Source organism: Acartia tonsa, chromosome 3, assembly GCF_053477335.1.
Source record: "Acartia tonsa isolate MP-2025a chromosome 3, ASM5347733v1, whole genome shotgun sequence".
Lineage (NCBI taxonomy): Eukaryota > Metazoa > Arthropoda > Copepoda > Calanoida > Acartiidae > Acartia > Acartia tonsa.
In genome coordinates, this window is record NC_137262.1 from 10500591 (window position 1) to 10517528 (window position 16938).

The 16938-nt window shown below is 30.6% G+C and overlaps 1 long non-coding RNA gene across 1 annotated transcript; it reads right to left on the minus strand.

Moving 5' to 3' along the window:
• Window positions 1–717: 717 nt before the first annotated feature.
• Window positions 718–16659, minus strand: LOC145313288 (uncharacterized). The gene is made up of 14 exons (XR_013877291.1): window positions 16170–16659; window positions 15354–15421; window positions 14364–14448; window positions 13846–14025; window positions 13519–13635; window positions 13086–13223; window positions 12170–12257; window positions 11702–11831; window positions 6397–6599; window positions 4585–4654; window positions 4007–4059; window positions 2855–2928; window positions 1898–2107; window positions 718–1527 (listed from the first exon to the last, which is right to left on the minus strand). It is a non-coding gene; the product is annotated as an uncharacterized LOC145313288 (long non-coding RNA).
• Between the last annotated feature and the right edge of the window lie 279 nt (window positions 16660–16938).

The window sequence follows — 16938 nt, forward strand, 5'->3', positions numbered from 1 at the left end:
ATAATTTTTAAGTAAAAAAGCATGTATAAAGACCTATTTATTAAAATGGGGAAATAAGATTTATAAAACGAAGACCCTATAATGAAATGTTAGACAATAACCCTTTTAATAGAATGGTCATAATACAGCTAAAAAATTATTAGCAAATTTTGTCAATAAAAATTAACATTAGTAAAACAATACAAGAATCATAAAATTAGAGGTTTCGTGATAAAAAACTATTAATAACTAAAAACTAAAAGGATGAAAATTTATAAAAATTAAAGAGGACATTGAAAAAACATTACTAAAAAAACTAATTTGAAACCAATAGTTTAATGTATTCTTGATGTAAAATAAAATAAAATGTGATCTGACTAATTTATGAAATGAATATAGTAATTTAGTTGAGATATACACACACTATTAAATGCAAAATCTTAAAAATTAGGTCGCCAATTCCTGATAAAACATAAAAATCAACATAAAAATCAAAATCATTCTTTTTGTCTCTCTTTTCTCCTTAGGCTTCAGGCCTATAAAAGTAAACCTGGAAGAGAGAAACAGTCAGTCGTTATACGGAATTACTATATCACACTGACTCTTTTCAAAAATTCTAAAATTTAAGGGAAGACTCCCTTCTCTTGCTTTGGAATTTCTGGAGGGTCCTGGCGGCTCAAACTTAGGATTTTTCATTTAAAACATACCTAAAAAATAAAAAGTTTTGTTAGATAAAATTCATAATACTTTGTTAAATAAATTATAGAATATCATTTTGATGTTGGTCAATTGAGATAAATTTAAGGGTAAGGCCTTCTTGGGGCCTAAAAAGCTTAGGCATCCGGACGGATAGTTATCTCCAAGTTTTGTTCTGAAGAGAACTCCTATAAATATTTTTAGAATAAACAATCAGAGTGTGCATTTCCTAAAGACGAGAAGTTATTAGCCGCGGCTGTAAAGTCCCGCAAATACAGCGTCACCGCTCAGGGTGGTTCTACCACCTGTATTTGTCAGGGCATTCCCGCCTATCCCAGCCACGCTCAGGTGGACAATTGAGAGGATTGACAATGGCTGATAATTTTTCAGGAAGGACAGCTCCAATTGAAGGGGTAAATAGCGCGTGTATCACCATAAGTCGCAAGTCACTACGGGGCTAAATAGGGATAACATAGGGAGATACGGTGGTAGCTCAGCTACCAACGGTTGATGATAGCTTGCTATCTGACGGCCGATACTAACAACCGGATCCTCCCCATGCTTCTGAAGTCCAGGAAAGTTGGAGATCGTTATCTATTCGGACAATTTAACATTTTCGGATTAGAACTTTGAATAAGTTCACGTCTTAAAGGTAGTTTTACTTTGCTAATACTCTGGAAGATCGGTTCGGAGCTAGTCTAGTGATTTTCTTACCTGACAAAGGTACCTAACAAAGAACTTCACGCCTCACGGGGATACAGGCAGCAGAACGGAATATTGTAGTCATGTTCGCATGACTCTAGTAATCACAGTAGATACTTTCAGTCCAAAAGTGTTGGCAAAGTTAGTTACCTAGGAATAAAAAATACTTAGACTAAATAACAGTATAAAGTTATCAGTAATGTCTTAGTACCATTTTTCGGAATAGGGCTTATAAACAAAAGACTATCTCTTAAGTGTATTTGGGTTTAGGATCGGTGTAAAATAATACCACCATTCTAAGGTTAGATATACTTGTCAAACAGGGATTAATGCGTCGCTGATCTGGAAAGGAGACATTGGTGAGAGATTGTAGTCCTGTGAAGTAGTGATAAAGGATTACATTTGTCCCTGGAACCCGGAGGTGACCCATAAAATTGGTTCCGTTACCGGATAAACCCAGGTAAGATTTAACTTTTTCCTTTTAGGAGGGAGAGGGCAAAGGCCACTAAATAAGTCTTACCAGTAAAGCATCCATAAAAGCACAGCTCTTCATTGACAAACAATCATTCCATGTGTAGTGCAGCATAGCATAGACCACGCACAATGGTGCTCCATTTATCTTTGATTTAGGCCTCATTCCATGTGTAGTACAGCAATGCATAGGCCACGCACAATGGTGCTCCATTTATCTTTGATTTAGGCCTCATTCCATGTGTAGTACAGCAATAACCTAAAATGGATGATATTATTATTGATCAATTAGAAGATGAAATATTAAATCCTCCACCTTATAATCCAGAATATGAACCTGGATTAAATAATGCAGTAAATCATTATCTAAGACTGGAGGAAATACCTAGTGTTCATGTTAGGCCTGAGATTCACTCAGCAACAGCAATGCTTGTCTTAGGCAATAGGCGACAAAATCGCATATTAAATAGGCCTCAAATACATTTACAAGACACTCCTCCCATACATGAACATGAGCCAAATATTCAAGTAATAAAACAAGAAAATAATGGAAATAAACCCCAAAATAAAAAAATAGTTAAACCAACTTCAGATTTTTCGGGTTATGAGTCAGAATCTAGCTATTATAGTGAGGATTTTGACAGACAAAAAAGTAAAAAACATTCTAAAAAAAGGCCTGACAGAATGTATGATCCACTTAACCCACATGGCAATGAGGACCAGAGACGCCATGAACAACATCATGATAGACATGAAAATCGTTATAAACACGATAAAGACAAAACTAAGTCTAGCAAAGAAAGACAACATAGAAGAGATGATAGTGACAGAGAAGACAGGCATAAAGACAGACAGAATTTCTCTATGCCAAGGAGAATGAATAGACGTGGTAACAGTAGTGGTCCTAGCTCTAGTTCTAGTTCTTCAGATACAGAGTTAGATAGAAGGACTCCATCTACCAATAGAGATAACAGAAATAGAGAGACAAGACAAGAAAATAACTTACTTGGAAATATCTTATCTGAATCTCAAATGTGGCAACTCAAACTTCTACTTCATAATAACACATCTAACACTGACCTAAATACAGAAAAAATAATTAATCTCATACCAAATAATTTAGTGTGGGGCAGTTGTCAACACGAACGTATTCACAGACAAGTCAAAATATTGGGTAAAATCCCACCCCAATATGGAGAAAAAACTAATCCTTACACTTTTTTTAGCACTTTTAAATATTTGGAGGAATATGAGATCCCCTTTACTCATAGTTCCTACAACAATATTCTTATTCACTACTTTAATACAGAATCAAGGAATAAACTAGATATGCTAGAAATAGATCCTAATGCCCTTAGTGCTCAGGATTTTGTAAAATCGATCCTAACTACCATAGGTGCAGAATTACTCAATACACATGAATATGAGAAACAATTCTACACTTATAGATTCACTGCTGAAGATGAAGACAGACCAAATAAAATAATAATATATTTGGCAGCCATATTGCAAAAAACAGGCAATAGTCATGAAAATCAAATGGCTAAACTTAGGGAAAAAATATGTACCTATTTGGTACCACCATTATTGCAATCTGCATTTTTGACATCCACTAATGTTCCTCACATTACTAAAGAAACAATCTTAAGCTGGTTTAGCAATAACAGAAGCTTTTATAACTCAGCCATTGAGAGAAAAAGAAAATTAGACAGACAAAAAAATGCAAATGTAAACCAAGTAGAAAAGGAAAAAACTTGTGAGCATTGCCAAAAGCCTCACTATTCTAGATACTGTTTAAAACATCCAGATGAAGCAGTTAAAAAAGCAAATATGGAATGGTGGTATAAAAAGAATAAAGAAAAAGCTAACAGTACAGTTTGCCTATTGTGTAATTCTGACACCCATGGTAGTGAGGAGTGTTTCACTTTCCCTAATGTCACTCTCTCCAAAGAACAATGCCCACGCTGCTTAAATTATGGTGTATCAAGACTATACCATCCATTGTCGGCGTGCAAATTCCCGCCAACAATGGAAAAAAAACTAGTAGGGCAGCCGAGTATTTCTCAAGAAAGCAAAAACATACAATTACAGGTAAAAATACCACAAGTTACGGATTCTTGGGACATACCCGGCACCCCTATTCTAGAGAAAACCTCACCATTAAATCAAACTGGTCCCAAAATCAACATCTCTTTGTCCATTCAGATAAACCTGAAAAATTCAGATATTGATTATCAAAATGAAAATATAAAAATTAAGAATGTTGAAGTACTAGAATGTTCGACTACCAAAAATAATGTCAATAATAATACCCAAAATAGTGTAAATAGTAATAATACTAATAAGCTAATAGAAAATATATTAATGGAAAGTCAAACATCTAATACTTCAACATCAAACTGTTCGTCTATAAACAATGATTTTAAAATAATAGAAAACTCTATTGTTAATAATCCAATAGATAAAATTAATCCGCCAATAATTATCAATATAAAAGAAAATGTGACTAACACAAAATTGGATTATATTGGCAAATCCACTAATTACGCGACGGATCAAAAAATAAGTCAAAAAATTGAAAAATTATCTAGCAATAAAATTTCTGTTAATTTGTCTCAACAATTGCTATGCCCAGAGGTGCAAATAGACAAAGTCGATTTAGAAAATAATTTGAGGCAAAAAGAGGAAATAGACGAACAGACAAACATCAGTAAAATAAAAAGCAAAGAAAATTACCCTGAGGATTTAGATGAGCAGAAAATTGACTACTGCAAAACTGTACAGTCTTCTTACAACACTGACATATCTGAAAACAATAGAATTAAAGAAAAATCAGATTTTAAAAGTGCATTGTGCATGAAAAATGGGGCCAGAAACACAAAGGCTTTATCATGGCTCCAATATCTTGAAGACTTTCCTTCTCAAAATAAATTCATGACAATCATGTTAGTTCTACTAACAAGTATGGTGATTGGTAGTACTCTTGCGTCATTTGGCTTATTATTTTTTATCATTGCATACATTAGTATGTCAAATGAGAGATTATTACTCATTGCCATGACTGAACGCGGAACCAACAGGATTGATATAAATAAGCATGAAACAAAGCCGGAGTTTAAGCCAATTAAATCGAGCAACCGTTTAATTAAAACCCTAAATAAAATAATTAATGTTTTAAATTATATTAGGGTTTATCTAGCTAAAAAGATAAGGTATAAAATAGCCATTATCCAAACGTTTTAAGAATCTCCAAAACCCATTCTTAGAACTATGCAATGAGACACAGAGTTTCATTAATAAATTTATAGTATAAATGTATAAAGAGCATATTATTTGATTTTCAATTGCAAAGACCTAGAGCGTTGCAGACAAAAAATAATTCCATTAAATTTTGCTTTCTAAGTATAGCTGTTTAATGCTTTTTACTGCTTTTTGAAAAAGAAAGGGACAATTTTAGTAAAAAATTGTCATCTCTGTCTAAACTTAAGTGAAGTATCTAAAACTGCCATTATATTCAAAATCATCTTTTCCGATTTACAATACTGCATTTTTAAACCTAGTTATTTGTGATTAATAAGACATTTTTCCTAATGGTGTGATTACTTTGTAGCAAATCAAAATTATCAAGTTTTTAGAGACATCTAGCGACAAATGTAGAACTAATATATTGCAGATGTTCCCAAATTAAATTTTGCCTATATTTACATTGTTTTCGATTATTTTTCCATAAATGGTTGAGCTCTCCCTTGTGGGGGTGGCAAATTAACTATGTCCTTATTTCAACTATTGGGTTATTATCAGTTTCAAGAGATCAATAAATAATTTTCAAAATAATTTTTAACAAATGAACAGTATTTAAACTATGCAAAAACGAAATTAACTAGGCAAAATGCAGAAATCATTATAGCTAAAACATAGATGTCCAAGTAAAGGGGTAATGGTGTATTTATCCATTACACCCCTCAAGTTTTTTTTTAAAATACCTTACATTACTCCCCTTGAACATACAGAAATCCTCATTTTACCCCCATGCTAAGTAAAAAGCTTGGGCGTCCTTGTGTTAACATTAGTTTGCAATTTGCTCTTGGTTCTTTTGCCAGCACCCGGCTGTATTTACATTTTTGAATGATTCAGCTTATTTCAAAGACCCAACCAAAAGTCGTGTAAAAGGTCTTTGAGAAGGGGTGGTTGTTACATATACTATTTATTGCTCTATATACATTACTTTAATGCTTTATTTATAAAAAGGCAAGAAAAAAAAATAAAAAGTTTGAACAAGAATAGACATCATTATAATTATAAAATAGGGCAATTATGTGTGCTTAATAAAATAAATAAATAGAATATTAAAAAGCTCAACAGACGACAATCCTAGTTCTAGAGCAGATACGCTATCTAGTCTGTAACAAATACAGACATATCTAGTTTTGTAGCAAAAAAGAACATACAATCAAAATTATAAAATAACTCTCCACAAAAACAGCAGAAAACATACAATTTAGTTATAGAATAATTTTGCTTAAAACAACAAATTCCTACCTTCTGTACCTCCATTAGTATCCACAAGCCCTTCACACTTCTGCAGACAAATCCGGTACATCTGCATATTACAGGAGGCCCCAATAGAGAGTAAAACTGGTAGGAATTTCGCAATTTTCTCAGCTGTCACCAATGCCATCTTCTTCTCAGTTCACAGTTTCAGTTTCCTCAGCAAATTTCGAATCTCCAAAATACAATTACAGGCATGATACCTAAAAATAAAATACAAGAATTAGTAACAAATAAATAAATAAGCTATTAAATTTTTTTGTAATAATCAGAAAACACCACACAATAATAAATTAGAATGACACCGTACTTTTGAAATAATAATTGGCAAAAACTTACTAACAGAAATGTGTCATCCAAAATTACAAGACCTCATTAAATAAGCATGAACTTAATCCCAAAAGAAATAAAAATTTCCATAAGAAAAGTCTAACTAAATCCAATTTCCATAAATTATGTGTTTATGTAGCAAAATAGTCCAACAAATTTATCATCTATTGTCTTATCCCTTTAGATCCTTGTATAATTAAATCCAATTTTCATTAATTATGAGTTAATGTGTCTTAAATTTCCAACAAAATATCGTCCATTGCCTTATCCCTTAAGATCCCTGAAAATAAGCCTAATTTTAGCTAATAATTTTTATGAAAATGAATTTATAAATTCTGAGGTTTATGACCTAGTTCTGAACACATGTGTTGATTTATAGACATGTGTGTTAAAAATCGCTCCAAAACATACATTTAATTCAACTTTTTACAAACTTTTAAATACATTAAATTGATTATCTTGAATTTTCAACTACAAATTATACAACATTATAAGACTGAACTGATTAGGCTCTCTATCTGGTATAAGTTTGATTTAAGTTTCACTTTAGACTTAAAGATTTTATCTTTTTTTTAGGCTTTACTATGATTTTAGGTTTCAGTTCTTTTATTGTATGTCCCCAGCGGGAATTTTGTAGTTTAGGCGAGCGCTAATTAACCCCTAAAAAGTTATCTCTATCCTATCTCTAAATTGATAATCTTGCAATTTTTAAATATTTTCTGCCTATACTTTTTCCTAAAAAATACAAAATAAATAATCTCCAAGTATCCTCAAACCTCATATAGTAATCTAGGAAAAAATATTATTCGTCGCATCGTATTATAGACAGTTTCCCGCTGACATTAAAATGAAAAATTGCTAAATTAATTTTTAATTAAGTATTGGTTGAAAATTATGTACAATTCGATGCTATATACTAGCTTTAACATGACTGAGAACCGGTTAAAATCCATCGGGAAATTATTGGATTCAAAGCAATTTTTACATATCCTGCTATCCCTGAACCTATAAAATGTAAATTTTTTTTTGTAGCATGTAACTGAAAATGTTTAAATAAAGGCCTTTTGATTATGTATGGCAGGATAAAGGATTTCTATAGCATTAAAATAAAGGACTTCTCATCGGATTATCAAACCTTAATATCTCAAGAATAATCCCAAAGATAGGGAAAAAAGAATTCTTATTTCACTAAAAAACGAAATTTTCTACTTAATTACCCAAAATATGAAATTTTTTCTAGATGCAAAGGATTTGCAATTAATTGTTTTTTTTTTATGCAAATTAGAAAAAGTATAAGAATGAACAACATTATTATTTAATTTCCAGTACCACAAACTCAAAAAACAGGAATGTCCAAGTAAGTTAAATTGGCCCATTTCTCTCCCATATATATAGTTAAAATTGTTAAATAATAAAGGCGAAATATTTCAATTAAAACTGTCTGACAAAGACTCAAATTTAAATCTCCTACGTGGATTTCTATTGTTAAACAAAAGGTAAACTGTTTGACAGTTATTTTTTTTTCCTTAACTGTAAACCGATTTTAAAAACATAACCCTAGCTTTGATAAAAAGGACATTAGCATGCTACACTATCTCTGATTTTCATCTTTTATAGATAGAGGGGTAGTTTTGTCAATAATACGAAATTAAAATATGACATTTAAGATTTAAAACCCAATAAAAGTTAAAACAAATAAAATCTACAAAAGTTTTTCTATTTTTAATTCCTTTTTGCAAAGATATTTAAGACCAATTTGAATACAAGTTTTTATATTTTTGCAACTGATTTCTTGCTGATTTTTTTTCACAAAACCAAATGTCGTAGCCTTGTCAATACCTAAGCGGATAAATATGCCCAAGTTTGAGTTCCAGATTCATCATCTACTAGCTCCTAACAAAGTAGCTGATTCTGATAAAAACAATCAGCCAACCATTGCTCTTGAGCTTGAAAATCAGTAGATCTACAGTCAAATACGTCAAGAAACCAGCCTTGCATCATACAACACAAGTCATCAGACGTTTATCAGATGTGTATCCACAGTATCCTAGCAAGATTCCACCTGACTTGGACTGGAATATTCACCAACAGCCATAATACCAGAAATACCTAATAAGAAGCTACGGATCTCATAACCTGTTACAGCATTAACCTGAAGAAACTCACTGGTCTTAAACAGTAAACACCTTACTGTTGCTAACTCTACAACACCATCAAAATACATAATTTTAATGTAAATCATTACATTTTTGAGCTAAGGATTTTGACAACGGGGGTCACGCGCGCCCGGTAGAAAAATATCACAAGCAAAAGTATCAAACTCCTTGTTTACATTGTATTCAGATTTGTAAAAAATATCTTAATTTTATACTTTTTCCTAATTTTTCACACATTGATATCAGTAGTCTTATAGCAAATCTTGTCCAAATTTTTACAATAGTTGGGTAGTGTTAGAGATAAAAATCATAGCTGTAGTCGATGTTAAAATAAGAGATAGCATTGTGGCAAGCTAAAATGATTAACTGGTAACAACCTTTCGTTCTTCTATAAGCTAATTAAAATATTGTTCATACTTGTTACAGCACTAAGCATCTATGGCATTGTAAAAGGTTTTAAGAACCTAAATATGAGTTTAAGCTTTTCCCTAAGAATATTCTTATAGGGGCGCAGCCAATAGTTGTATCATTGTGTAAAGAATAGGGCCTTTATGCTTTGAAACATGTATTTCTTAGGATGTGTAGATAAAATGGCGAGTTTTTTTTGTATATTTTTGGCCTAAACAAAGAATATTTCTAAATGCAGTTTATTTTTTGAAATTAGTTGTTTATGGAAAGTAAATTGAATTTTTATAGTAAAATTTGAAAAACTTTATATGATAAAAACTTTTCTGAGGGTTCTAATATTATTAAACTGATAGATAGTAAATTAAGGAAATGCTTTGCTCCGAAATAATATAATTAAAATTTTTGTGTAAATGCATAAATATAGTGTTGAAAAAAGTTGACACATGTCAAGATAGAAAACAGACCTCATCAAAATTATTTTAGTTTTTAATTTAAATAATGCGTATTTTGAAAGTACAACTTGCAATATTTAAACACACACACGCAAGCCTAAGATAAAATAATAACAATTTCTAAGATTTAGGACAACTTAATCTTAAATTACTTTCTAACATTTCTTGAAAGCAGTTTTTAAATCGATTTGCCTTAAAAATAAATTTTTTTTTCTTATTCTCTTTAAAATAGGAAGATAAAAACGCCGAATAATTTTTCTGTCAATTTTTGGCAAAATAAAAGACAATTATTGGAAAAATTCGTTTTCGTGCGCATAAAAACAATCAAAATTTTTGCGTAATAGAATAGGTTTTAAGCTATTTTTGTAATTTTTTCATTTCTTTACATATCCTCAGTGTTTATGGTACGATTTCCAGATTTTTTTTTTAATTGCAAAATAAAATTTCCTGTTGTTTAAAGAAAACAGACATGACGATCAGACTTCCTTTTTGCAGGTTTTTGGCTATTTCTATATTTTTTACATTTTCACCCATATTTTTGGTATTTTTGGACCAGTCTTAAAACTCTTTAAGATATCATGATCAAAATAATTCTTCCCATAGTTATGAGCATCCTTTATGTAAGTTACTTTGACCGACAACATTATATAAATAAAAACAAGTTTTAGTGTTTATTTTACCCAATAAATCAATTAATAAATACACTACAAATCTACTTGTAAATATTACCATCAATGACCTTTTTGTGTTTCGCTATTTATAGATGTTGTCATCCTTGTTTTGCTACATTTAAAATATTTACTTCACTTATAAATCTTCTTTCTTGAAAATTTATACATAAAAAGTTACAATTGCTAAGCCATAAAATTTTAAACTTTTAAAATGAACAAAAAAATATAAGGTCATTTAAAAACAAATGGGAAACTACACATATATGTTTTAAAGCAGCAATTTTACACACCACAACTCAGCTGTTTCCCAAGCCACTTAGGCGGAACACACACGCAGGCTATATAGCTCTAAAATACATTAATCAACATCTAACAATAGGCACACACACACACAGCCTAGTTAGCTGTAGAGTACACTTTGCTAGGCCACTAAACTACACGCACAACCAGTGCCACCTAGGCACACACACATACACTAGCCTGGATAGCTAAAAAGCTAACAGCTGAAATAAAACAACACTACTAAAACAAACTTACAAAAAACTCTAAATTAAGAAAATATCAAACAAGCTGGATGGCACATGCACATTTCACACAACATAAAAATAAAATCAACATAAATAAACTAAAACTTTACTTATCAATATTTTTTTTACACACACCTTGATTTTTCACCTTACACGACACTCCTTAATAAAAACAAAACACCAAAGCTATCAGTATAAAACAAAAAAGCGATATTAATTCTTTCTCTCTTTCTCTCGACCCCTCTCTTTATCACTTTCTTTCACTCTTGTCTTAAATCTATAAGTCAAAAGACCAATGTCTCTTATGTCAATTACTCTATAGAAAGACAGAAAATAATGCCTTATATGTTTTATACAGAATGATATTAACAAAATAAATTTAAGTTTTTAAAATATAAACCACCCTCCCAACTCCCAACAAAATGAACTGAAAAATAAAGCAGCTAATAAAAATCACTCTCAAATTTATCTCTAACTTATTTTAAAACCCCTCCAATTGAGCGAAATTTTTTTTTGCAAAGGGGGAGAAGTTATTTTGCTAAGCAAATAACTATCTAATTATAAATATATCAGTCACATATTCTGTTTACATTAAACAAAGCCTAATCTTTTTGCTTCACCTAAAATAAGAATAAGCATGCATGTATCTTATCCCCCAAAAAATAATTAAGGGGTCTTTTTTTAGCTTCACAATCCTATAAAAAGGGATGGGAGCACCATAGGCCCTAAAGGACCAAAATAGAAGCAAAAGGAACACTTACCTAGAAAATCAGTGTACAGGCTACTCCGTCTGCAATCAAATATAGGGCGGTCTTTCACCAGTTACTTGATCAGCAATGCAATGTTGGAACCACAGTTGTTGTATTAAAACTGGGAGCCGAGTAGATATGACTGAAAAAACAGAAAAAATAAATATTAAATCAAGCTAAAAAATATTCTACAAAATATAAGCTGTAAATAAGATTATTTAAAAAAGAAAAGCACACAGAAAATAAGCCAAAAGACATTCAAACTTATAAATTACATCTAAAAATCTTAGGATCTAATTATTAGCACTATCCTCTGGTTCTACTCTTGTTCAGAATACTTTTTTTCTCATCATAAAATCCATTATAAATATATAAACCATTTTTTTTATCAAAACTTATATAATATCATAAACTACGAACAAATAAAAATATTTTAAATTAACACCTATCTAAAATAAGACTAAATGATAATATCATTACCTCATAACCGCTATCTTGAGTAAATTTTGCTCACTGATTGCGAGATGGTTGCATTAAAAACCTCCCCATTAAGAAAACGGCAAATCAACTGAAAAATAAGAACAATTAAAAGATATTAAAATAGCTATACAACTTTAGAATAATCAATCTTTTAAGTATCGGTCTAATACTCAATATATTTATTACTTATATTATTAAAAAAGCTATAATTTAAAAGTGGAAGAGAATGTTGCTCTTATTCCAGGAATAAAGTAAAAAATTTGGCAAGGTGTCTAATCACGTTGTCATCGGTGTGCGGTGCATAAATCTGAAAAAGCGTTTTTTTTCTTTGCTCAATAATCTTTAAAAATTGGAAGAAAAAACAGCTTTTTGGACCACAACACTACCACACCACCTCCTAAATTAAATCTAGATATCCATGTTTTTAAAAAAAAAGTGAAGCTATGATAGATACACACTCTACTACTTTGATTGAAACAATAATAATAATTAATAATTTTATTTCAGGTTTCTAACTCTTTTATTATAGGATAACACCAGAAAAAACAGCTAGTAATCATCAATTTCCTAGGATCCGAAAATGGAGAACCATATCAGTCTCATACTTGAGACAAAAAACCAACAAATGACTGTTAAAGACTAAACTACTAAAGACTTCAAATATTTTGAAATGGTCCATTTTTATCTCTACCTAACAAAAATATTCAAAAAAGAAGACGGCATTTAAAAGTTTCGATATCTTCAATCAACCTTTTTCTCCCCTATAAAGAATATTAAAAAACTTTCTTTTTTTTCAACCATCAGGGAAATAGGGATAGGAAACTCAACAGAGAGCTGAAAAATTTAGGTGAAAAACACTCAAATAATATATATTTCCCATTCATAATTTACCCATTACATGCAATGATATACTTACTTTGTATGTGTACCACAACCCACTAGTTGGAGATGTAGCAGTGCGGCAGGTGTCCCAGAATGAACAGCTGACAGTGGAGCAGTCAGGGAAGCTTTCAATACTCGTTTATTCAGGTGGAATACAGCGGTTCTAAACAACCTAAAATAAAATAACAAAATTAGGTTGTTATAAATGAACTACAAATAAAACAATAAAGTATAATACATAAATAAAATACTAAAGTTTGCATTGCTTTGTTAATTTCTTTTTAAAGTCTTTTTTCGATTTAGGGCTTTTCAGAATAGTGCATTTCATTAAAACAATCCAATGGTTCATTAGCCAAAGAATGAAAAACTTACTTACATAATTAGGTGATATTTGGATAGGCCGCAATCTACACTATAACTTTGATTCCAAATTTCATTAGGTAGCTAACCAATCAACAACATTTTACCTATGGTTCTTCGTGCTCAGGCTTTCCTTCTGATCCATCACGAGGGGCACCAACAAAGTTCCCCACTAGAGATGGGGAGGGCAGATCCACTCTTCTTAGGTTCAGCTAATTCCAGGCCTTAATAATATCAAATTAAGCCCAAACTTTTAATGGACTACAATGCTTTTAAAGTTAACTTGGAGGCTGTTACGGTACCCATTTATTGGTTCTTATTAAATAGGAACAGTGAATTCAATGGAATCATATCTTCAATTTTGGTTTAAATGAAATCTTTGCATGTACGGCTTCGCTGGGTAAATGAACTGACTATCTTAATATTTGTTTTACCTTGTATCTCCGCAGAGACAGTTTAATATTACATTTTGAAAACTTTTTCACGATAGTTAATTTAACCAATCTTTTCTTAAAAGAAACAAAATAAGTTGTTGAAAACTACTAAAATTGGAAATAAAAAAGTTCAAATTGTTTTTATAAATGCTTTGAATTGATTTAAATGCGTATTCTGTACTAAAAAATAACAATTTTCTTTAAGTTTTTATGTAGACTGTTTTCCCTTGGTTTTAGTAAGATGGCCGACGGGCGACGTTAGACTGATACAACGAATATAGAGATTTGAACCTTTTGCGCGTCATAGGTTAATCACATATATAGATTGGATAATATTTTTCTCATTTTTATTTTTTACAAAATTAAATATTCTTTGCTAAAAATGAATTTGAAAATAAAAATGGCTTTTGCATTAAACAATTACATTTTAGTATAAACTTAAGTTTTGTAAGTAATTAACATTATTTCCGACACTTAATTTTTGCTCTGTGGTGAAGAAATAGGTTGCGTGACTTTACCTTGACATATTTTAAATTATTAAACTTTAGTCTTGTTAGGGAAGCCTTCTCTCAGTCTTCGTGGGGTGATTTGACTGGATTCCTCCTAAATATAAAACAGTATGGCTACCAGGGAAACTTATACTTGTATTAATAATAAAAGAATTAAGACTCTATGACAATCTCTCAATATTTAATGCCTATTTTGGGAACTTTCTGATGACTCATGACATCGAGAGATTGAAACTAATAAGTGAGAACAAAACTGGGAATATGATATTGCTTGAAATTTATGCAATAGCAACTAACTTTAGGGTCTTTTTGACTGTATAGTCGGGTTTTTAGCTATTTTTTTTTATAAAAGGACTTTTTAAGAGTTTATTATTTATATCTGAAAGGATCTAAGTAATTTTTACAAAATTAGAACCGACTATGAGATAAATGTAAAATACTTCATATACCTACTAGCGGTTACGCCCTTAGAAGCCTCTAGGGGCAATTAATGTGTGAGGTCTTTTCACCCATAATAGTTTACAACCTTCCATAGACACATAAGAAGCTTCATTGTAAAGGTGAACCATATCGGTTCAGCGGTTAGCGAGATCTTTCGCTACAGACAAAAAAGGCTTACTACTTTATAAAATAGGATAAAATCAATAAAATATATAGCTTTTGCTAACGCGTAAAAAGAACTATAACAGTTTAAATAAAACTACTCTATAACTAGCTAGATATGGAAATAAAATAAAATAACAAAAGTAATTGTTGGAAAAATATTTGGCCCATAACAAATAAACTGAAACAACCCAGCTGCTCTTTAAAACAATTTCCCAAGAAGTTGATGTGGACCTTATATTTTTTTCAACACACATAATGTTATATAATGTACAACTAGTAGAAAGGAGATGAATATGACGAGGCTATCATATTTGTCCACTTGACATTAGTTCAATATAGTAAAACTAGTGTTTTAAAGGTCAAAAATAAAAAAGTTACAAATTTGATACTTACCAAAAATTGAGAGCCCAAACTACGACTATAATCAAGAACAAAAAACAGCCAAACTACTGCAAAAGGGCCTGAAAAAATAAGAAATTCAATTTTTAGATCTAATCAAAAAAGAATAAATCCAATTTTTAAAACACATAAAATTCAATCATTGATAAATAATTATGTTCAGGTCATAATGCAGGAATATGATTGCAATTTTATGGAAAACAACATTTTAAAAATATTGTTTCTTTAAAAATACATATAAAATTTAGTCTAAAAAACATCTGTTTAGTGAGAGATAAAGGAAGGACTAAATATTATATAATAAAAACGTAGCATAAGATTAATGACCTTAAAAAACGAACTTTCGAATAAAACAGTAATAAAATGACCAAATTTGTATAAAAGATAATTAATTAATGGAATGTCTTTCTATTTTTTAACTCTTCCCGATAGGAGTGGATTAATATCTAAGAGATAAAAAATATATAGACAAATAATATAATGATGTAAGAATAATTTATCGCATCGTGTTATAGACAGGTTTTCTCTCACATTAAAATGAAAATATATAAGTATAAAACCAGTTTTGTTGAACCCTAGGGGCTGAAGGTATTAATATTTTTTAATATTCGTGGGAAGTTGTCTGTAATACGATGCATTTCATGATTTTTAGAATGGGTGAGAGCTGGTTCAAATACAGCGGATATTAATCGGTTTCGAAGCCGAATGTCCATTGTCTATGAAAACCTCTTGGTTTAACTTGCTAAATAGTCGACGCATGAAAAGACATTAAATTATAGCTTTAAAAAACATAAACAAAATTTAGTTTACCAGTAATAGTGTGCTTATTTCTTCTTTAGTCAATTCTTTATCATTTCAAAACTAAGCACATTTTCACCATGGCAACACCCGACATAAAACTAGATAAATCTAAAATATTCACAATGTTTATATTAAACTAAGATTTTCATATTTATCATATCACGAAGGCTCTTATTAAAATTTATCACCAATTTTTAGGGAAAATGACAAATTATAGCAACAAATGATCTAGCTTTTCTTATTACTATTTCTCACTTTAAAGTGAGCATAAAAAAGCAACTTTTAACTCGTATATTTCCTTATTTTATGTTTAAAAAAAAAATGTTTTTAGCTTGTAGTCTAAAACCTATACAGTGTCGCCATGCGGTAAATAAGAACTACTCAAATTTTAGCGCGGCATCCATAAATTAGTGCGCTCACCAATGTAGGTAAGACGACATTAATGTTTTGGTATAAGTTTTTAAGAGCCTTCAACTTTTAATGTAGTACATAAAGATATTAATTGAAAAATAACTTAAAATCATGTCTTAAAGCCATAATATTATATAAAAAATTCGTCTGTGCCAAAAAACACAAAAAAATTATTAAAATAGTAAACAAATAATATTCTATGATTTAAAACACCTCAAAAACAAGGCTGTATGAAACACGGGTCATTTTTAGCCTCCTGAAACGTGTTATAATCGAGCTTTTCTTTTTGAGGGGGGTACATGGATCGTCTTTTTCCCTTAAACCGATTCTATGAATAACTTGTAGAGTAGCTTTACTAGGGAAAAAT